The following is a 1,734-nucleotide window of genomic DNA, read 5'->3' as shown; positions in this document are numbered from 1 at the left end:
AAATGCAGTGATTCTTGTGTAAATGTGACTGGCAGTGAAGCGGTTAACCACTAGGGGGCAGTGTAGGGGTTAAGTGTGTCCTAGAGAGTGATTCTAACTGTGGGGGGGGGGGGGGGGGGGCGTGGCTACATGTGACATGTCACTGATCTCTGCTCCCGATCACAGGGAGCACAGATCAGCAGCACTGTTGCTAGGCAGAACGGGGAGACAGTTGTTTACATTAGCATCTCCACGTTCTTCCTCTCCATGAGGCGATCGCGGGTATCCCCACGCGATCGACTCACGGCCTGAGGACCCGGCGCAACACAGATCACAGTAAATGGCAGCTCAAATGACGGAGCGATCACTTGTAAACAAACCGGCGTCATGTCATGATGTCGGTTCCTCCCTCCCCTCTCTGTACCGATCGGTACAGTGCGAGAGGAGAGGGGGAGAGATGGCAGCAGCGCTGTGGGCTGGATGTGTAGTGCCCACAGCGCTGCTCAGTGACAGTACTCTGCCCATACTGTGTATCACTATGCAACACTCTGCCAACACCGTGCCAATACTGTACAACACTGTGCATTAGGGCTGAAACAACTAATCTATTAGGAAAATAGTAATCGATTAATTTCATAATCGATTAAAACTAAAATGAGCCATTTATAGTACAAAAAGAGCAAATAATCGCTCCTGTAAATATTACTCTCACTGTTCTACAGTACAAAAATGAACCCCTTAAAGTAGTGATTATCTGCTTTTTTCTACTATAAAGGGCTAATTTTAGTTTTTTTTTTAGACCCGGTTCACATCTACGCGTTTTATTGGTGATTTTTGCAGAAATGCACTACAGTTCATTCACATGATTTCCTATGGGACACGTTCACATCTGAAAGGGTCGGGGACTTTTAAAACGCAAAACGGTGCTTAAAGCGGGAGTCCGCCGTTTTTTTTTTTTTTTAAAAGCCAGCAGCTACAAATACTGCAGCTGCTGACTTTTAAAATAATGACACTTACCCGCCCAGCGCGCCCGCGATGTCGGCACCCGAAGCCGATCTCTCGATCGTCTCTCGGGTGCTGCCGCCGCCATCTTGGCTATGGGAATCAGGAAGTGGAGCCTTTCGGCTTCATTTCCCGGTTCCCTACTGCGCATGCGCGAGTCGCGCTGCGCAATAAGGATGGACCCCGCTGCCTCTGGGATCTGTGTGTTTCCCAGCAGGCAGCGGGGGACTTTCGGAAAGGGGCGTAATCTACGCCCCTTTCCGCAGAGAGCTATCCCGGAAGTGGGTGCAGATACCTGTACAGGTACCGGCACCCCCCCTCCCCCTGAAAGGTGCCAATTGTGGCGCCAGAGGGGGGGGGGGGGGAGGATCTCCGCTTTTAGGGGATTGTAAAGTGATTTTTTTTTTTTTTTTTTTTTTAATAACAAACATGTTATACTTACCTCCACTGTGCAGCTCGTTTTTCACAGAGTGGCCCCGAACCTCCTCTTCTGGGGTCCCTCGGCGGCTGTCTCTGCTTCCTCCCGCAGGTACTTCTCACGTTCATGCGAGCTCCCTCACATGGTGAGAAGCACCTGCGGGCGCGCTCTCGTGATACAGCCGGCGGCTATAGCCGCTCGCTGTATCACACGGCCCCGCCCCCCGGCGCTCCGCGTCAGTGGATGTGATTGACAGCAGCGCGAGCCAATGGCTGCGCTGCTTTCCATCCATCCACTCCACCCAATCAGCGGTGGAAAGGATGTCGGGGGACGAG

Source organism: Lithobates pipiens, unplaced genomic scaffold, assembly GCF_037356315.1.
Source record: "Lithobates pipiens isolate NorthernLeopardFrog02 unplaced genomic scaffold, aLitPip1_a1.2 Scaffold_19, whole genome shotgun sequence".
In the NCBI taxonomy this organism is placed as follows: domain Eukaryota; kingdom Metazoa; phylum Chordata; class Amphibia; order Anura; family Ranidae; genus Lithobates; species Lithobates pipiens.
This window is presented reverse-complemented; position numbering follows the sequence as displayed.